The sequence below is a fragment of the Bufo bufo genome, chromosome 2, assembly GCF_905171765.1.
Source record: "Bufo bufo chromosome 2, aBufBuf1.1, whole genome shotgun sequence".
Taxonomy (NCBI): Eukaryota; Metazoa; Chordata; class Amphibia; order Anura; family Bufonidae; genus Bufo; species Bufo bufo.
Genome location: NC_053390.1, coordinates 728,196,316 through 728,220,560, shown reverse-complemented (window position 1 = coordinate 728,220,560; position 24,245 = coordinate 728,196,316). Strand labels below are relative to the sequence as shown.

Genomic DNA, 24,245 nt, shown 5'->3' with positions numbered 1-24,245 from the left:
CGTATCACAGCCCCCTGTAAGAGATCGGGTGCTGCCAGGCAGCAGGGGGCAGTCATGTACACAGTTTGTAGTATATTTTAACTAGAAGCGTCCCCATCACTATGGGAACGCCTCTGTGTTAGAATATACTGTCGGATATGAGTTTCACGATGTAACCTCATATCCGACAGTATAGTCTAACATAGAGGCGTTCCCATGGTGATGGGGACGCTTCAAGTTAAAATATTCCATCGGATTGGAGAAAACTCCGATCCTATGGTATATTAACTCCTGACTTTACATTGAAAGTCAATGGGGGACGGATCCGTTTGAAACTGCACCATATTGTGTCAACGTCAAACGGATACGTCCCCATTGACTTGCATTGTAATTCAGGACGGATCCGTTTGGCTCCGCACGGCCAGGCGGACACCAAAACGACTGTTTTTTCATGTCCGTGGATCCTCCAAAAATCAAGGAAGACCCACGGACGAAAAAACGGTCACGGATCACGGACCAACGGACCCCGTTTTTGCGGACCGTAAAAAAAAACGGTCGTGTGCATGAGGCCTTACATAAATAAAAATTGTATACATATTAGGTATCGCCGCGTCCGTGACAACCTGCTCTATAAAAATACCACATGATCTAACCTGTCAGATGAATGTTGTAAATAACAAAAAAAAACGGTGCCAAAACAGCTATTTCTTGTTACCTTGCCTCACAAAAAGTGTAATATAGAGCAACAAAAAATAATATGTACCCTAAACTAGTACCAACAAAACTTCCACTTTATCCCGTAGTTTCTAAAATGGGGTCACTTTTTTGGAGTTTCTACTCTAGGGATGCATCAGGGGGGCTTCAAATGGGACATGGTGTCAAAAAAACAGTCCAGCAAAATCTGCCTTCCAAAAACCGTATGGCATTCCTTTCCTTCTGCGCCCTGCCGTGTGCCCGTACAGCAGTTTACGACCACATATGAGGTCTTTCTGTAAACTACAGAATCAGGGCCATAAATATTGAGTTTTGTTTGGCTGTTAACACTTGCTTTGTAACTGGAAAAAAAATATTAAAATGGAAAATCTGCCAAAAAGTGAAATTTTGAAATTGTATCTCTATATTCCATTAATTCTTGTGGAACACCTAAAGGGTTAACAACGTTTGTAAAATCAGTTTTGAATACCTTGAGGGGTGTAGTTTCTTAGATGGGGTCACTTTTATGGAGTTTCTACTCTAGGAGTGCATCAGGGGGGCTTCAAATGCGACATGGTGTCAAAATAACCAGTCCAGCAAAATCTGCCTTCCAAAAACCGTATGGCATTCCTTTCATTCTGCGCCCTGCCGTGTGCCCGTACAGCAGTTTACGACCACATATGGGTTGTTTCTGTAAACTACAGAATCAGGGCCATAAATATTGAGTTTTGTTTGGCTGTTAACACTTGCTTTGTAACTGGAAAAAAAATATTAAAATTGAAAATCTGCCAAAAAAGTGAAATTTGGAAATTGTATCTCTATTTTCCATTCATTCTTGTGGAACACCTAAAGGGTTGATGACATTTGTAAAATCTGTTTTGAATACCTTGAGGGGTGTAGTTTCTAGAATGGGGTAATTTTTGGGTGGTTTCTATTATGTAAGCCTCACAAAGTTACTTCAGACCTGAACTGGTCCTTAAAAAGTAGGTTTTAATATTTACTTCTAAACTTCTAAGCCTTGTAACGTCCCCAAAAAATAAAATGTCATTCCCAAAATGATCCTAACATGAAGTAGACATATGGGGAATGTAAAGTAATGACTATTTTTGTAGGTATTACTATGTATTATAGAAGTAGAGAAATTGAAACTTGGAAATTTGCTAATTTTTCCAAATTTTCTGCAAATTTTGTATTCTGTTTTATAAATAAAAGTGCATTTTTTTTTACTCCATTTTACCAGTGTCATGAAGTGCAATATGTGACGAAAAAACTATCTCAGAATGGCCTGGATAAGTAAAAGCGTTTTAAAGTTATCACCACTTAAAGTGACTGGTCAGATTTGCAAAAAATGGCCTGGTCCTTAAGGTGAAATATGGCCGTGTCCTTAAGGGGTAAAGATCACCATTGGGCACTGATTCAGGTATGCCTCTTAACCGGAGATTATTCCTCCGACCTCGGTTCTCTTGATCTTCCATTGCGGCATGGAGAAGGTTAAAGGGATTCTGTCACCAAGTTTTGGGCTATAGAGCTGCGGACATGCACTGCTAGATCGCCGCTAGCATGTCCGCAATATATCTGTCCTATAGGGCTGTGTGCTTTTAATTTCTTTAAAAAAGGATTTTACAGATATGTAAATTAGTCTTGTATGTGTCCAAGGGGCTGTACTAACCTTCCTGGAGCCCAGCCGTGCCCAGCCACGCCCGCCTGTGAAGGAGCCCAGCACCGCCTATGTCCTCCGAATCTCCTCCTTTCATCAACTATAGATTGCCGTAATCTCGCGATGCGCGAGCTCGCGCATGCGCAGTGCCGGTATAGTGTTCTTTCCCTGTGCTGGCATCAGCCTCAGGCAAAGAACTGCGCATGCGCAAGCTCGCGCATCGCGAGATTACGGCAAGCTTTAGTTGATGAAAGGAGGAGATTCGGATGGACATAGGCGGTGCTGGGCTCCTTGACAGGCGGGCGTGGCTGGGCTCCAGGAAGGTTAGTACAGCCCCTTGGACACATACAAGACTAATTTACATATCTATAAAATCCTTTTTTAAAGAAATTAAAAGTACACTGCCCTATAGGACAGATATATTGCGGACATGCTATCGGCGATCTAGCCGTGCATGTCCGCAGGCTCCGCAGCTCTACAGTATAGCCCAAAACTTGGTGACAGAATCCCTTTAATGTGGTGCTGGCAAGAGGCGAGGGATCTGGAGACCACTGAACTGTGTTCCAGGGCGGCCTGTTGCGTGGTCTCCAGAGATTCGGCCCTGTGGCCTATATGCTGTATCTCGTGAGTTAGCACCAAAATCTCATGCTTGAGGGGCGACAGGGCCTCTTCTAATGCCTGTTTAATACATTTTCTGGATATCGGCAATGTGCGGGAGCTTTCCGACTCACCCCCGTCGCTGTCGCCTTCAGACCAGCCTTTTTCTGAGTCTGCTCCAGCGCGCTCGTCTGTCGGCGCCATCTTGGGTTCTATGGGCACAGACGTTGCTTTTTCAGATATTTTGCCATCCCCGATCCAGGAATAGGACCCTTAGGGATTACAGCGGGTTCAGTGGGCTTTTGCCCCCCGATCTTTATCATTCTGGTGTCTGTTGGCTAACGTTAGCTTGTCCCTTTAGCAAGAAAGTAAGCGGAGCTCAGCCTAGCATGTCTTCACAGCACGGCAGTTGGCTCCGCCCCCCTTTCTAAGGGTACTTTCACACTAGCTTCACACTAGCGTTTTTCTTTTCCGGTGTTGAGTTCCGTCACAGGAGCTCAATACCGGGGAAAAACGAATCATTTTTATCCTAATGCATTCTGAATAGAGAGCAATCCGTTCAGGATGCATAAGGATGTCTTCAGTTCAGTCCCTCTTACTTTTTTGGCTGGAGAAAATACCGCAGCATGCTGCAGTTTTTTCTCCGGCCAAAAATCCTGAACACTTGCCGTAATGCCGGATCCGGCATTAATTTCCATTTAAATGTATTAGTGCCTAATCCGGCATGCGCAGACCTTCAATAATGCAAAAAAATATATATTGAAAAAATACCGGATCCTTTTTCCGGATGACACCAGAGAGACGGATCCGGTATTTCAATGCATTTGTCAGACGGATCCGCATCTGGATCCGTCTGACAAATGCCATCCGTTTGTCAGGATTTCCGGATCCGACAGGCAGTTCCGGCGACAGAACTTCCTGCCAGAATCCTCTGCCGCAAGTGTGAAAGTACCCTAAGAGTCACTGAGAGGGAATTATTATTTTGTAGGAGGCATAAAGGTTACAGAAGGCACAAAGGTGGGCGCTATTACTGTGTGGGGGCACAAGGGTGGACATTGTTACTGTGTGGGACCTAGAGAGGACATTATTGCACCACTATTTTAATGTTACTCAGTAGTTTATGGGGGTATCAGCATTTTGGGGAGTTTGTGTAGGATGGAAAAAGTTAGGGAGGATACTGGAAGAAGTAGTCTGTGTTGCGAACTCTGCAGAGATGAAGTCATCATGGCAGTCTGGGTGGAATATAAAAAACAGGAAAACTGAGTCAAAATATCTGTCAACTGTAAGTCATTTGATTTAATTTTACTATATTCACTAATGCAGTCTGCAGAGTGCCTGTATGAAGCACTGTATGGCGGTAATAATGGTCTTTATGTAGTATTTTTATTTAGGCTAGTTTCACATATACGGTTAAGGTATCTGGCAGGCTGTTTTAGCAGAGGAACAGCCTGCAGGAGTTCACCAGATACCCAGATAGGGAAATACGCACCCCATTGACTATAATGGGATCTGGCAGAGTTCACTTTATCTGGCATAGGTGTATATGGCCTTTCACTGCTGGAGCCCATTGACTATAAAAAAAATCTGGACGTTTTCCGGCATGAGCACTGGGTTACGGCTGAACAAATACAAGGGTTTATCCTTCTGTGGACTGGGAACTTAAAGTGGCTCTGAAAAAAATCAAAAATAAAGGTGGCCCTATGTTGTAGGCATCTCGAGATTGGCAGAAGGTGGGGCAACAAAATAGGCAGAGGCAACAGAAGAAGCCAGAGACAATAGAAGAAGGCAGGGTCAGTAATACCATAATGCAGCACAAAATACTGGTCCAGCAAAACCAAGTACCACAGTATGACCCTGCAGTTGAAAGCAGAAGGACCGCTGTGGCCACTGGATAGGTGCATTAATACCTGATGCTCCTAGCATTAGTTAATGATGAAAGCATCAGATCATTATGCACTTGGCTGGTGGCCGTGAGCCAGGCTCAGACGGCCCCCAAACATCGTCCCACCAGGAAATTTTCCTGTAAGGTCTATGGCCATTGAGATCAGGACAAGGAAACAGAGACCCTATCCACGCAACCGTCTCACCTAAACCCCTTTGTGTTCTGAAGCATATCCGGATGCACTACTCATATGATTCATGCATTTATTGATAGACAATGTTATTTTAAACTCTGGCGGAAGTTGTAGTTGAAGCCTGAGCAAGCACCTAGCTGGGGCACAGCAGGACAGAGATGGGCCTAGTTTATTAATCTGTATCTGCCTCTTAAAAATTAGACGCACCTCATGTCAGGGAGATGAAGACTGGCGTGTGGGCACACTAGTCTTGATAAAGGTTCCTCATTGTTTATTTTTCATGGCCATTTTTTAACCCTTTTTATATCCATTTTTAACAGTGATAAAAAAGCAGATAATTTTCATTGGCTCCCATGCTGACTCCCAGCAGTAATAATGTCGTCCTGAGTGGCCTCCAGCAGTAATAATGTCCCCCTGAGTGACCTCCAGCAGTAATAATGTCCTCCTGAGTGGCCCCCAGCAGTAATAATGTCCTTCTGAGTGGCCTCCAGCAGTAATAATGTCCTTCTGAGTGACCTTTAACAGTAATAATGTCCTTCTGAGTGGCCCCCAGCAGTAATAATGTTCTCCTGAGTGGCCCCCAGTAGTAAGAATGTCCTCCCGAGTGGCCCCCAGCAGTAAGAATGTCCTCCTGAGTGGCCCCCAGCAGTAATAATGTCCTCCTGAGAGGCCCCCAGCAGTAATAATGTCCTCATGAGTGACCTCCAGCAGTAATAATGTCCTCCTGAGTGGCCCCCAGCAGTAATAATGTCCTCATGAGTGGCCCCCAGCAGTAATAATGTCCTCATGAGTGGCCCCCAGCAGTAATAATGTCCTCATGAGTGGCCCCCAGCAGTAATAATGTCCTCCTGAGTGGCCCCCAGCAGTAAGAATGTCCTCCTGAGTGGCCCCCAGCAGTAATAATGTCCTTCTGAGTGACCTCCAGCAGTAATAATGTCCTCCTGAGTGGCCCCCAGCAGTAATAATGTCCTCATGGGTCATGAGTGGCCCCCAGCAGTAATAATGTCCTCATGAGTTGCCCCAGCAGTAAGAATGTCCTCCTGAGTGGCCCCCAGCAGTAATAATGTCTGAATAAGGGTCCATTCACACGTCCGCAAAATGGGTCCGCATCCGTTGGACCCATTCATTTTCAATGGGGCTGCAAAAGATGCTGACAGCACACAGTGTGCTGTCCGCATCCGCACTTTGGTTCCGCGGCCCCGCAAAAAATAGAACATGTCCTATTCTTGTCCACAGACAAGGAAAGGCATTTCTGTTATAGTGTCGGCCATGTGGCCAGTGTTCGTGTTTTGCGGATCCGCAATTTGCGGACCGCAAAATAGTTGCAGTCGTGTGAATGGTGAGTGGCTTTCAGCGGTCTGTCATTTATAAGTTAAAAGTAAGTGGTTGCTGAGAACCAACATCACAATCATTACAGACTGGGCCTGGAAAAGAGTCCGGGCCACCTGAGAAGAGTCATGGTCATTCATACATTCCTGCTCTCCTGCTGATGACTGACAGGCTTCTACCTGGTTTTCTCTCTAGGAGAGAACTGCCAATCATCAGCAGATGGGTGAGGAGAGCAGGAGATTATGAATAACCAGGACTCTTCCCAAGTAGATTTGACACTTTGTCTTTTGACCTTGTGGTGCAATGGTAGCGTGTCTGACTCCAGATCAGAAGGTTGCGTGTTCAAATCATGTCAGGGTCAGTTAGATTTGACTCTTCTCAAGGCCTAAGCTGCAATGATTATGATGCTGGTTCTCGGCAACCACTTACTACAATAATGTAGCTTCATGAGCAGAGTGCAGATAATGTAGTATCATGTACCTGCAGTCCTATGTAAAGGCACAGTCATCATTCACTGCACAGATAATGTGTTACCTGCAGTCCTGCAACACTACATATAACACTGGATAGCAGGGGCAAGGTGCCAGTGCCTGGGGGCCAAAGAAAAGGAAGAGGAGGCCCAGAGCCGGCAACAGTGTGAATACCATCTCAGGGCAGCCTGGGCAGGCTTCATAGTCTTGGAGCCATAAACCATTCATTGGTGCAGCCGCAGACTGGTACCTCCTGTCCTGTAGCAGTTTCTGTCCACAGACTTGATTATAGTGAGTGAAACAGAGAAGAGGTAGAGGTGCAGAGGCGCAGAGCCAATACAGAGGTTGAACCAATACAGACTTGTAGTGTACGGGGACTGTAATACCCGTCACTACCAAAGTGTCACTTGGTGTGCTGTCGTCCCTCCTTAATTATGGGAAGTTGGTGTATGTCAGTTTTATAAGATGTCATTTAATGTAATGTTATGTATTTCCCTGTTGCTATGAAACTTGCAAGTACAGGCCTGCTAGGGGTGTCATTCCAGCTTTTAGTCCTTAGAGGGAGCTAGGGAGCCCTAGTTTATATAAGGCCCAGACAGGGAAGTAGAAAGGCAGACGGAGTCTAGTGTCTGTAATCTACAGTGGGAGATTAGACAATGTCTGAGACAAGTCCAGGCCTGAAGCCTGCTGTCCAGGAGAAGATTCCCTCCTGAATTCCCATATGCAGAAACAGGAATATCTTAGCTCAAGAGCCTGAGGAAGCAAAAGTCAGTCTAGACTACAGCTCAGAAGTTTCCAGAAGCTGAGAGAGAGACAGAGGCAAAGCGCAGAGAAGCAAGAGGTACTCAGAATAACAGAGGAGGTACTGTATAAAGCTACAGCCAAGGATATAAAGCCAGAACTAGGTTAATGGGCCTTGGAGAAGATTTGCTATATTCCAGGATCAGACAGAAATAGAGTGCAAGCTCCTGTACTGCAAGTCCTGTGTTTAACACTCTGTAATAACCTTGCTAAATCTGTATTGCCTGCATCGACCGTATTACAAAATCGACTGTATGCCAAGGAACTGCGATTCCAATATTGTCTCTGCATGAAAACTACTAAAGTTGGAGTTCTGTTTTAATACCACGTCTTCCTCAATTTATTCCTGCATCCGCAAACGGCGTGCCACCGTTTACTTGGCACTGGCGTCACGAACAATTTCTACCATTACCTGCCTATGCAGAGAGTCAGCCGTACCAGGTTAGTGTCCATTGCACTACATCACCCAGAAACACCTATTACACACAACTTGAGTACGCTGCAGACTGACTGAGTTCTCTGGCACTACGCTCCCCCTGTCTGAGACCTCTGCGTTGTGATGTCATGTGAGACATGCAGCATGCTCAGTGTGCGCCATGCGTGCAGCGCAGTCCTGGTGGATCACTTATTAAAGGTGTCGGCAGTTCAGAACAACTTATTGACAGCTGCACATGGCTCTTCTTTGTTCTGTGCAGAGGGAGGACTGGCACCCCTCAACCCTTTGCATGCAGGGCACATGCCACACCTGCCCCATGCTCCCTACTCCCCTACATCATTCTGAAAACTATGTTTGATAAGTATATTCTGTAAAGAATGTCATTATATGTATTATCTGTGACATATTTAAAAAAAACTTTATTTTTAAGTGAACATACTTATTGTCCCAGAACATCATTTGCATAATTACATTTTCCACCAATCCGATGGCTTATCTGTTTCTCATTTGCATATTCTGATGATGTCATAAAGACATTGTCCCTTAACCCGGCGCCTGATGCTGTAACCTGTGCAGTGCTGTTGTCTTCTCAGTGGGACATAGTTCTGCTCTCTTGCGTCCTTAGCGATTATTTGCTATAGGAAGCGATTTTACGAAAAATGACTGGTTCTATCCAGACCATGTGGCTTCTACTGGTCGTAACATCTGTCTTCATCGGACAGTCTCTCTGTTGCATACCATGCGACTCCAGAGGGAAAATGGCTATGGAAGAATTCAACACCTTTATCAAAAGCCAAGTCGATGACATTGACTCCATAGAAGCCTATGTGAACATCAAGCGGTTTGCCAAAGCCGCAGAGAAAAAAGTCCTGAACTACCTTGAGGATGAAGTCGGGATACTGGGTAATTGTATTATTACTATTATCTCTATTTCATATAATCTCTAGATCGAGCCATGATAGATAGATAATGATTGTACCATTATTTTCCTTTCAGATAAATATGCTATATCCGAAATTGCGTCTGAATATAAAAAATCTGTGGACGTCATCCAGGATATAGGTTTTAAGGGTAAGTAAAATACTTTATATGTAGGTGGCATTTGTACTTCTCTTATTATTAGGAATTAGTGTGTTGGGGGCTCAGACTGATAGATGAGGGGATCGGACTCTCATTCTTCTCCTCTTTATATATCTTAGAGATCCAGCTTCTTCACATCATTGGACTCCATTTCCAGCGACTTAAAGAAAAGCTCAAGGTTATCGTCCAGGACTCAAACCAACGTAAGTGGAATCTTCTTCTGTCTACCATTGTACTTGTCTTCTCCGTGTCTGGTAGGTTGTCAGAGAGGATGTTTTCAGCTTGTTTACCTTCCCCTACAGCCTAGTGACAGGAGGGAGCGATTGTAATAAAATGTTCTATACTGGGAATTGCTATGCGTGCAGTTTTCTCTTGTATTATTGCAGTGTTATAGATAGAGCCCTCATATACAGGGGATTTCTGTTCTCTATTGTTTTCTATCAGTAATTCTGCATTTCTTCATTTCTCACTTTTAGGAAGGTGTCCAAATAAACAAGGTGAGTTCTTCTAGATATAACACGTGCTATAATATGACATATAAATGTATTACACACACAGGCCTCTTGTAGTAATAGTAATGTAGACCCAAACTAGAGATCCCCACAGCCACCAGTCAGATCACTGCTGTTATCTCCTACCCTGTACTGGACATATGGAAGCAGGCGTCTGATTGGCTGCCAGGGATGTTTGCACTAGGAGCTGCTGCGCTCTATAGCGGGCCGGACCGTTCTGGGGCAGCTCAGAGATTTCTGTCAATGGAAATTTAGAAAACTCAGCGATCGAGACAAAGACACTGACATCATGTAATAATAAGGAGACCCAGAGATTAGAGGTTTCTGAGTCTGACAATGAGGACGGTCAGTAATGTCTTCTTTCTTCTCCATTCCTCAGGTGCAGACAGCTGTGGTAAGTACATTTTATATCAGATTTCAGCTTCTTCTCATTATTATTCTCTATAAGATTGGAAGGTTATAACACAAGTGCATTTCCCCAGGATTAATGGTGCAAACCTACACCAACTGTCAGACCTGCGCCGAGGAGAAGGTTGTCTGTGCCGGGGGCCCTCCAAAAAATCAAGGTACAGTATAATATTTCTATCATAGGCCAGAGGAACTAGAATTACACTATAATAATGCATGCCAATGGACCTTTCCATTTCCAAACTATGGGGGTAATTTATTAAACAGAAATACGCCTAAATTAGGCGTATTACTGGCACAGATTGTGGCGCAAAGGTCCTTTGCAGCGCAATCTGCGACTTTTCACCGCTTACACCAGGTCTAAAGAAGTGGGGAAGAAAGGGGACAGGCCCATCTCATTTACCATTTTCTACGTCTGTTTTAGGTCTTATGCACACGACCGTAGTTATGGTCCGCATCTGAGCCACAGTTTTTGCGGCTCGGATGCGGACCCATTCACTTCAATGGGGCTGCAATAGATGCGAACAGCACTCCGTGAGCTGTCTGCATCCGTTGCTCCGTTCCGAGGCACCGTAAAAAAAATATAGCATGTCCTATTCTTGTCCATTTTGGGGACAAGAATAGGCATGTCTACAATCGGCCGGCCGTTCTGTTACACAAATTGCGGAAGGCACACGAGCGGCTTCCTTTTTTTGCGAACCAAAAAAAACAGCACGGTCGTGTGCATGAGGCCTTAGGCTTAGAAAATGGTCTAAATTTAAGACATCTAGGAAGCTTACTTACATTTAAAAGCGGCGGTGGATCCGACAAAGTTGTATAGAGGCTGGTGCCTCTTCCTAACTTTGGCGGATCCGCTGCCAGTGCAGGGATATGATGACTGATGTCTAAAACACCGGTCTTAATAAATGTGCCCCTATATATGTATACTATGTGTGCTGTGCCTATTATACAGAGGAGAGCAGCACTACATAGGTGCTGTAAACCGCACCCGCTGACTATTATATGATGTCTCCTCTTTTCACAGACTACTTGGAGAGATGCAGCTGCCTATGCACCTCCAACAGATGCTTCGGTAAAGTAGACGTTTCTATTCTTACATCTAAATTTGAGTAGTACATCAGTAAAGCTATAGGACCCCAAATCCTCACTGTACACTAAATATTCCTGTCACTTCCAATAGTCCATACTTCATACCAGAAGCAGGAGGACATTTACATTAATACAATTCAGTCTATAAGCAGACTATAAGGGTGATTTGTGGCAGCCTGTTCAGGACATTGCTCATGTGCTGGTGACAGAAGGGTGATAGATACCAGCACATGATTATCATATTTATTCTAATGTTATAAAGTGTCTTTAATGCTCGGCTCATATTTAATTTCTTTTCTCAGATCTGAAAACTGGACGGTCCTGCTCTCCATGTAAAGATCACAAGTCTCACCTGGCAGAGACTGTAAACTGTGGAGGTGAGGAGATAGCAGAATATAACCAGTTACTATCAGTCTCCTCTATGATGCCCATATTTCCTATTAGGTCTTATAGAAGGAGACGTGTTATTGAGACAACCCCTAAATGCAGGAGAGAATATCTACACAATTACTTCTATAATATCTTCTTTCATTTACCTTTTTTTTCTAGAGATAAATATAAAAATCCCAGAGTATGAAGAACTAATTCTGGACTGTACTTTTGAATGGTACACGAGGCTGGAGGACTCCTATAACAACGTGTTCACCCTGGTAAGTACAATGCAGATTCCAAAAAAATAAGTGTAAAACTGAGAGAGTGTTCAATTTAAGTTATACCACCATCTTGTTAGGGCAGTGCTTCCCAAATATATTCTTTCATTTTCCCTAATAACTTATCAGAAAGTCCTTTTACCCAATGTCATCATCAGGCTGCTTATTATAGTGTAAAATCAGACTTTCTGTCATGTCAGCAAATTATCATCAATAATTTTATCTATTTTTGTCTTAATGATAATGACCATGATAAATGACAAATATTATTGTGACATCTGAGGTTCTAGTAGTTCTCCATATTTCTCTAGCCTCGTGACCATGACCCCAAAGTCACCCGGGAGCCCTATCTGGTCATCAAGGGCGTACAGAAGGAGCACTCTGGCCGGTACACGTGTACCACCATCCTGGACTCTGAAGTTCCAGTGAGTAAGATCACCTATAGCGTGGCAGGTAAGGACATATTATTACTGGCACTATGCTGAGTGGTAATATTAGTATACACGGGATTCATATCTACTTCTAGGTGATGATTAGTGAGAAAGGATCTAAGTCTGAACATCTGAATTGTCACCTATAATGTATTTTACATTAGTAAAGCGCTGCGGAATATGTTGGTGCTGTATAAATAAATCTTATTTACATTAGTATTTGTAAGAAAAAACCTATAATGCAAAGATTTGAGCCGCTTCCGTATTTTGGAGCCACTCTTAGTTTTGACAATGTTTCTGAGCCGCCATGATACAGACTATTCTGACATATATTTGATGTTATTTCATGTATAAGATGCACTACAATGTCATTATCGTTCTCTTCATGGAATTAACTATTAATGTAATTGTTTTCTTCATTTAGTTATCAGCGAATCGGAACAGGCGACAAAAATATACCATCCTCGTCCTACACTTCCTGATGTGCTTGACATCACAGCGCCTGAGCCGCCACTTCTAGAGGAGCTACAGAACAACAATGCTTCCCTCATAGCAATATCTGTGGCCGGCTCCGTCACCATCATGCTGATCGCTGGCATATGGTAGGTAGTATTTAGATACTCTATGGAGCATGCGTATTATTGCTGCTTAATATTTACACAGCGAAAACTTAGTCCAGGCAGTCATAAGATGCACCGCGTTTATCACAGTGCTAAACGCTTTGTGATATATTTGGTGCATATTACAAAGCCAAACATGTTATGATGTCACTGGACTTATAAGCAGCTAATGTAACGGGAAAACATTGGAGGATCTGTGCACACATTTCACTCAGAGCGGACATGTAAATAGCAAATATCAAATAACTGATATTCTTTTTTTTTTCAGCTTCTGCATGTTCTGGAGGAAAATGAAATCTAGAGAGCCTCTGGAAAAAGAGCCAGTGTGAAGGCGAACCGTCAAGCACCATCCTGTACTGCCACCTGCCAGGGAAAAAAAAAAAAAAAAACTACCCAAAAAAGACTAAACAAAAAAACAAACAAAAGACCTTCCCTTTCCCCATTTCCCCCTTCCTCTTCTCTCCTTAACCCCCTGCATAAAAATGATTAAAAAAAACTCCCAAATATTTCCCAAAAATGAAACAATAATTTTCCCTTCCCCATTTCTTCCCTCCCATTTTTCTCCCTCCAAAAAATAAAAAAAAATAAAAAAAATAAAAAAAATCTTGACTGCAGCATTTCATTTCACCACTGCATCAGTTTCCAGATTTCTCTCGATATACCTTTCAAGCTTACAGCAATGCTGGAATGCAGGGGGATCCGACAGGCTGCAGGGAGAATCCTGCCTGAACAGCCTGCCGGATCTCTAGTACTAGTTTGAAACTAGCTTTACAATATCAACCACTCTTTCTTCAACTGCCCCTCTAGTCCATAAACTACCACACCCTCGTAGAAACTTCAAACATCTCTCCATTCACACACCATTGTCCCCCATATATTCAATTTATGTTGCTGAAACAGCTGCTGCTTTCTACATCACAATTCCTTCAGCCATTGACTCAGTCTCTACTCTCAAAAATACCAAACCCAGCAAATCTTTCAACAGCCCTGGCACACTCACCAGACAAAAAAAACAAAGATAAGCTGTATGCTGTAAGAAAACACTCCAAGGAAGACTTCATGACATACAAATAAGCTACACTCACCTGCCCCCAGCAGTAATAATGTCCTTCTGAGTGGCTTCCAGTGGTAATAATGTCCTCCTGAGTGGCCCCAGCCGTGATAATGTCCTCCTTAGTGGCCCCCAGCAGTAATAATGTCTGAATGACTTCCGGTTCCGGCGCCGACATGACAAGTGGCGAGTGAGTGCAGCTCCGTCCCGGATCGCTCAAAAACTTACATATCCCCCTACTGTGGTGCGGCTGAACAGCCAGAAATCTCGATAGCGATGAAGACGTCGCATGGAACGATACTTGAAAGTGATGGGGGGCAAATCTAAAGGGAAAGCGCAAGCTAAGGGCGCCAAGACAGAAGCTGACATGCCAAAGATGGCAGAGCCGGTCATGCTTTTACCTGAGGAAGAGGAACCTCCGCAACTCGCTGACAGCCAAATCGATGGAGTGGAAAGCGTAGAGGAGGGAGTACCTCAAGTGGATTACAAAAGGCTGGCTCTGGAGGTAGCAAACCGAATTTTGCCAGATTTGCAAGAATCTTTAACCACAACGGTAGCGGTAACCCTTACAGCGCTGAGGTCTGAAGTGGCGCGAAACACAGAACGTCTAGACACAGTAGAGACTGATGTGCAGTCATTGCAGATGGAGGTACAATCTCTTCAACAGCATGTACACGGGATGTCTACAGACAACAAACGTCTATGGGAGAAGATAGACGATCTTGAAAACCGCGCCAGAAGAAATAATCTTCGAATAGTAGGCCTACCGGAATCTATATCTGGAAAGGAGCTCCACCTTATCTGTGAAAGAGATATACCAGAGGCATTAGGGCTCCAGTCCAACTGTAGAGCGGAAAGATCACACAGAATAGGCCCGGTGAGAATCACGCCAGACAACCGGAGAGGAGAGGAGAACAAGGCCCAAAGACCGAGGCAGGTCATAGTCAGATATCTGGACTATTTTGAAAAAGCGGAGATACTGCGTCTATACAAAAGCAGGTCTAGGGATCTGGAAATTAAAGGACACCGCATTCTGATCTTCGGCGACTTCTCAGCGGAGGTAACAAGGAGACGCAGAGCGTTCTCGCAGATTTGTTCAAAGCTGTATCAGCAGAAGAAAAAGTTTGCCTTGATGTACCCAGCTGTCCTAAAGATTTTCCGGGCAGATGGACAAGTGGACATTTTTTCAAGTCCGGAGGAAGTCAAGGACTTAACGGATGATCCTAGGAGCAACTGTGAAACAGACCGACAGGAAAATCAACCGTATAAGAGGCTACCTGCGCAATGGAACTCTCCTCCGGTTGAAAGATGGAACTCTTCGCAGCCGAAAGATCAACGCCAGAGGCTATAGAGGGGATGTGAGAAATGTATTTCTTTGTGATGGGGCAGACAGGAGGTAGACGAGGGAGCGAGAAGTCTGCACCTGCTATTATAGAATCTATGATCTATATGCTGTTGATATATATATATATATCCTGATTACTGTATGTTTGGTCAGTTTAAACCTTGAGATTACATGTCGCTTATGTAGATTTATAATGAGTGAGGGACACAAGAGGAGTATGTATAAGAGATTATATAATTGTTATAATGATATTCATACTTGCCATGTTATGTTGGGAAGAAGTGAAGTCCGAAAGATAAGGGACATAAAATGTTTTGGGAGGTTAATAAGGGGGGGGGGGGAGGGAAGGGTGGGATAGGTAGTTCAGGGTGTTATTTTACCTTCAAGAAGATCGGGTCATTACGCTGTAGCGCAGCATATATTGATATTAACGTGCCATGGTTACTTTGGTCAGACATTAGAACATACCGTAAGAGGTTAGATAATGGTTAAAATAATCTCATGGAACATAAGGGGGCTGAGATCCCCACAGAAACGGATGATGGTATTAAGGCACCTGAACCGGCTGGGAGCAGATATTGCCTTTTTACAGGAAACACACCTGGGAGAAGAAGATTTTCATAGGATGAAGAAGCTATGGGTGGGGGAGGTATATGGATCTAAGGCATGCAATCGGAAAGCGGGAGTATTAATTCTGATTAGGAAAAACATCAACTGTCAAGTGTCCGCACATTCCTGTGACAAGGAGGGTAGAATTGTACAGATTAATATACAGTCATTGAACAAAACTATGAGCATGTACAATATATATGGGCCTAATGAGTCTAGCGAACCGTTCTACAGAGCAGTTATGGAAAGAATTTTAGGAGACCAAATAACGGACAAAATAATTGGGGGAGACCTTAACCTGATAGCTGATTGGGGAGAGGATAGGAGAACAGATAGGGGAGCTAACCCTCCCAAACAACGTAATACCCAAATATTACAAGATCTCATGGAGACTTTAGGGCTAGTTGACACCTGGAGAACTTTAAATCCGGAGGGACGCGACTTTACATATTACTCTGCAGTACATCGGTCTTGGTCTCGTATTGATTACTTATTAATATCAAAGAATATATTTGGAAGATGCAAAGCTTCCTCTATAGAGGACATGGTAATTTCAGACCATACACCGATTACCGTTGAGCTGCAGGATCTCACACCTAGAGGTTCCGATTATATATGGCGTTTCCCTTCGGATTTATATGAAAATAAGGACTTCCACAATTTAGTGACAGGGTGGTGGGATGAATATATTAGAGATAACGATTTGCCAGATAATGCTCAACTAACATGGGATGCGGGGAAGGCAGTATTAAGGGGGAGACTAATTTCGTATGTCGTGGGCCTCAAAAAGAAAATAAATATGGAGATAGAGTCACGGAGCTCAAAGCTCAGGAAAGCTTATAGTGACTTTGCACTAAACCCATCAGACAGTTTGGAGAAGGCGTGGAAAACAGAGAAGCGGGAGTATGAATATTGGCTACAAAAAAAGGAGCTGCTATATAAGTCAAAGGTAGATGCGCAAATATATAAATTTGGGAATAAAACGGGGAGATTGCTGGCGAATTTAGCAAAGGGCTTCCAGTACACGCCCCCAATCTTGGCTTTAAAAGATAAGGACGGTTCATTAAAACACGACCCAAAAAAGATAAATGAGATTATCAGGGATTTTTATAGTGACCTGTACAAGTATAAGGAAGAAAACGTAGTAGCTGGAGACAGCTGGCTAGAATCTATTGGACTCCCGGATATATCTCAAGAAGACTTAGAAACCCTTAACACCCCTATATCAGCTCAGGAGGTACAGAGAACCATTTCAAACTTGAAATTAAGAAAGGCTCCTGGTCCAGATGGATATTCGGGAGAATTTTATAAAATCCTGGGGGGAAGAACATCAGAGCTCCTCCCAAAAGTTTTTAACTCACACCTAACGGGATCACTACTTCCAGAGGATGCCAATACGGCCTATATAAAACTGATACCGAAGCCAGGAAAAGATCCTTTGCAGGCGGCTTCATACAGGCCGATATCCTTAATTAATACGGATATTAAAATTCTCTCTAAAATACTGGCGGAGAGACTGATGCAAGTACTCCCTAAGGTCATATCAGATTCCCAAGTAGGTTTTATTAAGGGCCGCTCAGCAGTCACGAATATCCGAAAAGTACTGGCGGTACTGGACGAAATAAAGATGAGGCCAGGTATTCACCCATCCCCAGCTCTACTAACTATAGACGCAGAAAAAGCTTTTGATAACGTGAGCTGGGGATGGATGAACAGGGTTTTGGACAAGATAGGGCTAAAGGGGAACTTTAGAAAATATATACAAGTGCTATACGCCAATCCGGTGGCCAGGATACATACCCCGGGCTTCCTTTCGATGACTTTTAATATTGGCAGAGGGACTAGGCAGGGTTGCCCCCTTTCGCCATTACTCTTTAATATTGCTTTAGAACCCCTGTCACGCTATCTTACCGCCACCAAAGAAATAGAAGGAATAAAGATAGGTTCCAGGGAAGTTAAGCACGCTTTGTATGCGGATGACCTATTGGTCTTTTTGGCAAATCCTAAGAGAGATTTAAATACCCTGTTTGAAAAATTGGCAGTTTTTGGTAATGCATCAGGATATAAAGTTAATGTGGACAAAAGTGAGCTCCTGCTTCTCTCCCAATTATGTCAAAACAAAGACTTTGATCATAGCAACTGCCCAGTTAAAATAGCCAAAAATACAGTTAGATACTTAGGTATAAATATAGGAAAGACACCGGAATCGATTTATTCTTTGAATTATCCCCCATTAGTACAGAAAATACAGAGGGACATTGATAGATGGTGGCATCTCCCAATTTCACTATTGGGCAGATGCTACCTACTAAAAATGATCAGTTTTGCACGCTTACTGTATCCGATGCAAACGATTCCATTGTTAATTAAGCATACAGATATACAGTCCTTAGAGTCAGCTTTCAGGTACTTCATATGGAGAGGCAAACGTCCAAGAATTTCTCTGAGGAAACTCCAGTTGCCAAGGGAGAAGGGAGGCTTAAATTTCCCGGATATTAGGAGATATAATCTCGCAAGTAATATAAGACATGCTTTAGATTGGCTATCAGGAAGAAATAGCTACTCTAATTATAGGTTAGAATCAGAACTGGCTACTCCTTGGTCATTGGTAGCATTGCTTCACACTAAGTTTGCTAACTTGCCTTCTACTCTAAAAAAGAGCCTTATAATAAAAGACACGATAGCAACCTGGAAAGCGGTGCGTAAGGAGTATGGCTTACCTTTTTCTTTATCAAAACATATGACGATATGGGATCATCCTGAATTTGTAGAAGGCAGGCATAATAAGCAATTCCGTGAATGGAAAGCACAGGGAATACGAACAGTAAATGACATTTGGAATAGCGCTAGTCAACGATATCTTAGCTTCGAGGAAATCTGCAATAAATTCACACTAAGCGTTGACCACTTTTTATCATACTATCAGGTTTATAACTTTCTTAAAACAAGAGTAAAGGATCTTAGGAAGGAATTTCCCACGAATAGATTTGACTTACTGAAAGGTACAGTTGCTTCTCCTTTGTCTTTATCAGACTTACAAAACAGAATACAGGGTGCCAGGCAGGAAAATTCTCCTGTACAACCGTTTAAGGCATGGGAGAAGGAACTCAACGGACAAAGTTCTCAGGAAGATATTTTAAAGGGTTGGTTAAACCTCAGAAAATTGATACCCTGTGAAATTTGGAGGGAAACCCAATTTAGGATATCGCATAGAGCCATATATGGGTTTCACAAAACTCAGTCGGCTATACAGGCTAATAAAATAGTGCAATGCCCAAAATGTGGCCTGGAGAATTCCAATCTACTGCACGGTTTGTGGGATTGCCCTAAAATAGCGGAGTTCTGGCTAGCTTTCTCAGAATGGATGAAAAATACCCTGCATATTAAGTTTGTAATAACGCCAGGCCTCATATTATTTCACTGTTACCCTGATGATGCTAAAATAGCGCAAATTGCTCATATAGGCATCTTGGCGGCGAAAAGATGCATACTTAAGAGTTGGTTACAGAAAGATACTCCCTCAATTAATGAAGTTGTCATACAAGTTAAATGGTGTCTGCATAGAGAATTTTATTTGGCAGAGCAAAATACGGAAAAGGCCTTACAAAAACTGATGACCAGATGGAAAGGTTTTATTGTTAATGTTCTTGAAAACGCTGAAATTACAATGTTAACGAATCCTCTAAGGCAAACATCTTGGTACCTACGGGAACAATTGAAAGGCACTTTGGGAAAGCTGGAATAATCAGTAGTCTAATGGGTCCCAAAAGTTTTTGGACATGATTGAGAGGGTGTGAATTGATCTTCTTGAAGCTTCAGGGGGGGGGAGGGGGGAGGGGGAGTTTGAGTTATGTCTTGAAATGATTCATGAGACCAATCCTGAATAAGCTTGTTAATGGACTTATGTAATAACTCTGTAAACATTGGATTGTACACAATGTATATGTCATAAATGAATCAAAAATAAAAAAAGTTTGGTTTAAAAAAAAAAAAAAATAATGTCTGAATAAGGGTCCATTCACACGTCCGCAAAATGGGTCCGCATCCGTTCTGCAATTTTGTGGAACGAGTGCGGACCCGTTCATTTTTAATGGGGCCGCATCCGCAGTTCGGTTCCGCGGCCCCGCAAAAAAATAGAACATGTCCGATTCTTGTCCGCAGACACAGACAAAGAAAGGCCTTTTTATTATAGTGTCTGTGTTTTGCGGATCTGCAATTTGCGGACCGCAATACAGTTGCGGACATGTAAATGGACCCTTAGGGTGAAAAAAAAAAATACCTTGCACACTTGAAAATTCCCTCCTCACTAAAGGCAGAAAGACCAGACTAGAGATGAGCGAATTTTTCAGAAATTCCATTCGGGCAGTTCGCTGAATTTTTTGAAAAAATTTGGTTCAATCAGAATTTATTTACGGCGAATTTAGTTAAAAAACAGCTACTTCCTGGCTGCAGAGAGTCTATATAGTGATGTAGAACACTGTGCCTTGCAGTAACACGCATAGGGAGTCTGCTGTGGTAGCGACATTATACTGTGAGTCAGTATGACACGCATATGACAGGTGTGGCTCTTAGAATCCCTGCATGCTTCACTTATTTGGAAAGTCACTGGGCCAAAACTGACCAAATAACTCAAGTATGAACTCAGCCTTACAGGTCGATGTTAGCGTCAAGAAGAAGCGCACACCCTGGGCAGCTGATTCCACATAGATGTCTACAGAACATGTTCTATTAAATGCTTATACAAGTAGAGCCCCCCCGACAGAGTGAAGAGGGTGTCATCAGTAAGTTTGTGTTGACATTACTGATTATTTTGCCCTACCTCTGACTTGTCAGAACAATAACCCCCAAAAAATGGGGCCTGTCTGTGGAGCATCCACCTTCACTCGGTCAGCATTTGGTCAGCAATCCATCAGTATTCAATTGTTCCTGCAGTGGAGGCTAAAGACACGGTGGAGAATGAGGAGGTTGAGGCAGACATTGTCGCAGGACCAACAGCTTGAGAACGTGGAGGCAGAAGTGGCGTCACTTGGCCAATTTGCTGGTGTGGCTGGGCAGGAACCACATTTTCCCAGTGGGCCGTAAAGGACATATATTGTCACCCATCCCATATCACCCATCAATTTTCCTCAAAAAAGCTGTTTCACAAGAAAAAATCCCCAACGAATGGCTAATCTACGTAATCCGGTCCGTACAGCAAAACGCAAAACCTGTAGGCCTTGTATAGTAAAATTATGAAAAATCCCTTTCAACCCAACCATTGATCCCAAATTTTATATATATATAAGGCTGTCAGCAATTTTTACTGTTGCAGCCGTCTCTCTTGCATCAGACAGAGGGGCCGGTACCTCTTCTCCTAGAAAACACGTCCACGGGCTGTCTTCTGTACAGGTTTCCCTATCTTTCCACAGTTTAAGTAAATTCACATGGTAAACCTGCCCCGACTTTTTCCGCCCTGGCTGGTGTACCTTGTAGTTTACAGTTGTGTTCAAAATAACAGCAGTGTGTTTAAAAAAGTGAATAAACCTCAAAATCCTTCTTATAGCTTTTATTTCCATACACACAAATGCATTGGGAACACTACACATTCTATTCCAAATCAAAACATGAAGAATAATATATCAAATTTGTGTTGTTCCTCTAAAAAGAAAGAAGAAAAGTGAATATTAGACTTTTCAAAAATATAGCAGTGTTTGTATTCTTCTTTACAAACTCAAACATTCACTATATAAACTGAAAAATGTTTGAAGATTTTGCTTTCCTTTGAATCACTGAACTAATATTTGGTTGTATAACCACTGTTTGAGAACTGCTGTACATCTGTGTTGCATGGAGTCAGCCAACTTCTGGCACCTGTGAACAGGTATTTGTCACTGCCTCGGTGTTGTGCACGCGACACGCTGCCGTGCATGCCGATTGCCAGTGGCAATGCATTTATGTCGGCTTGTATGTGCCTTTGGCCTCATGCACACAACCGTTCCGTTTTTTGCGGTCCGCAAACTGTGGATCCGCAAAAAACGGAAGCCCATTGTAGAAATGCCTATTCTTGTCCACAAAACGGACAAGAATAGGACATGCAAAAAATTTTTTGTGGGGCCACGAAACGGAGAAACGGATGCGGACAGCACAAGGAGTGCTGTCCACCTCTTTTGCCACCCCATTGAAGTGAATGGGTCCGCACCCGAGCCACAAAAAATGCGGATCGGATGCGGACCACAACAACGGTTGTGTGAATGAGGCCTTTCTCCCCTTCTCCTGGTTCCTCCCCTGTTTGGTGCTGGAGGGGTTAACTACCTTGCTGGGTGTGGTCACTAGGTGCGTCTTTTACCTGTGGCTTAAGGTCAGGGGTCAGTTGTACTCCAGCCATGGTGTGTGCAGTGCTGGAGTTATGCTCCTTGTCTTGATGTTCCTTTTTCCAGTGTGAGGGCCACCTATGTCTTCCTTATTTCTCCTCATTTTCCCTACCTTACCTGTTGTTATGTTTGGTGTGGGTATATGTTCTGGGGTTGTTGTACATCTAGTTGTTGTTCCGTGTCAGTGTATGGTGTATTCTGTCCAGCATGGATGCCAGATGTTCCTCTGTTTGTCTGTTGTGTCCTCCGGAAGGGGGTCTAATGGTTTCCCGGAGGGGTGAACCAAAAGTCAAGTTTGTGAGCAGTTGCTGGAGTGCTGGTTCCTGTGTGTCAGTACGTACTGCTTCCGTTTGGTGTTTGGATTGCAGTTTCTTTGCATGGATTCCAGTTTACCTTGGTGTGGTCTTCTGTTGTGCCGTCCAGCTGCTGTGGCAGGTAAGTTGTGGGGGCTTCTTGCAGATAGCTTGGCTTCACATAGGTGTCTTATTATTGTTACAGTACTCACAGGTAACTTTAGGCCTTTGATCTTCCTGGAGCTGATTGTTGGCTGAGTCCTTGCCATTTTGGCTATTCTTCTATCCATTCGAATGGTAGTTTTTTGCTTTCTTCCACGTCTTTCAGGTTTTGGTTGCCATTTTAAAGCATTTGCGATCATTTTAGCTGAACAGCCTATCATTTTCTGCACTTCTTTATATGTTTTCCCCTCTCCAATCAACTTTTTAATCAAGGTACGCTGTTCTTCTGAACAATGTCTGGAACGACACATTTTCCTCAGAATTTCAGAGAGAAATACACTGTTACCAGCATGTACAACATTTGCTTCCTTCCATCCTTAAATGTGTCGCCAATAATTGCCACCTGTTTTTCAAAGAATGAATGACCTCACTCATTGAACTCCACACTGCTATTATTTTGAACATGCCCCTTTCAATTAGTGATTCAATTACACAGAATCAGCAGCATGCATGTCATGACTGTTGGGTCTGTTGGATTTCTATTACTCTACTACACTTGCTAGTAAAGCTAGCTGAGCTGCCTCCATATGCTCCTTAACAAGAGGCAACACTGTATCTATTCGATCTTGCATCTGGGTAACGTACTCAATGACACTTTTATGTGGAATGGGTTGTTGTTCCCACGCCTCTTTGGCCACATCCAAGAGACCGCGAGGGTGTCTGTCATATAGCAGTTCGAAGGGCGAGAACCCAGTAGAGGCAGACTGCCTCTCGCCGTGTCCTGCCTTGCTGCTGCTGTAACTTTTCCCTCGCCACCAGTGGTGTAGCTGCAGGCCCGCAGCTGTTCCATCCGTTTTCTACACTGTCTATACTGCCACTGTATATAATTTCATTGTGTAATACTGTTGAGGGGGCCCTGACAAAATCTTTTAGTCCTCTTCCTCCGGGATGGGCCTCTTCTGGGTCAGGGCTGCAAAGCAGACGCAGGGATGCGTCCTGCGGGCGGCTGGGTTATTCCTCCTGGACGCATATATACGCGTCATCTCGCGAAAGCGACGCGCAGCTGAGAAGTTGATCTACAGCCTGCCAGCAGCGATCATTCGCTGGCAGGCTGTAGATGCGGTTTTTTAACCCCAAAAAGGTATATTAGACGCTGTTTTGTTAACAGCGTCTAATATACCTGCTACCAGGTCCTCTGGTGGTCCCTTTTGCTTGGATCGACCACCAGAGGACACAGGCAGCTCTGTAAGTAGCACCAATCACCACACTACACCCCCCCTGTCACTTATTAACCCCTTATTGACAACTTTGTATAAAAAAATGGGAAAACTTGTCATTTACAGAGATATTTCTCTCACCCAGCATGGGTATATGTAAAAATACACCCAAAAACACATTGCCCTACTTCTTCTGAGTACGGCGATACCACATGTGTGACACTTTTTTGCAGCCTAGGTGCGCAATGGGGCCTAATGAGTACTTTTAGGATTTCACAGGGCATTTTTTACGCATTTGGATTCCAAACTACTTCTCACGCTTTAGGGCCCCTAAAATGCCAGGGCAGTATAAATACCCCAAAAGTGACCCCATTTTGGAAAGAAGACACCC

At 43.4% G+C, this 24,245-nt stretch overlaps 1 non-coding gene across 1 annotated transcript; it reads left to right on the top strand.

The window, feature by feature from the left end:
* The first annotated feature begins 6,619 nt into the window (after positions 1–6,619).
* TRNAW-CCA lies at positions 6,620–6,691 on the top strand. The gene has a single exon. It is a non-coding gene; the product is annotated as a tRNA-Trp (tRNA).
* Positions 6,692–24,245: the final 17,554 nt, after the last annotated feature.